This window comes from Myotis davidii, unplaced genomic scaffold, assembly GCF_000327345.1.
Source record: "Myotis davidii unplaced genomic scaffold, ASM32734v1 scaffold6, whole genome shotgun sequence".
NCBI lineage: Eukaryota > Metazoa > Chordata > Mammalia > Chiroptera > Vespertilionidae > Myotis > Myotis davidii.
Window position 1 is genome coordinate 5,937,932 of NW_006383011.1, and position 354 is coordinate 5,938,285.

Here is a 354-nt window from a genome sequence, read left to right on the forward strand (position 1 = left end):
TCCATTGGTGTGAGCTTCCCCTTCCCTCCTCCCCTTCTCTCCTGCTCGCCCTGCCCATGTTTTGTGTGTCTCTGTCCATCCAGACTCCTGACGTTCAAGTTCGCAGGGACGTCACGTCCGCACTTGAACTTGCAGCTCAGGGGGGCTTTTGCCATTTTTTTCATCTCTCTCTCTCTCTCCCTCTCTCTCTCCCTCTATCTCTCCTCTCTCTCTCTCTCTTTTTTTTTTTTGCTTAAAAAAAAAAAAAAGCCATGACGGCTCTCCCACAATTCATCTTCCCTGCGCCATCTTTGTATTATTTCTAATTTATTTTGGATGTCAAAAGGCACTGATGAAGATATTTTCTCTGGAGTC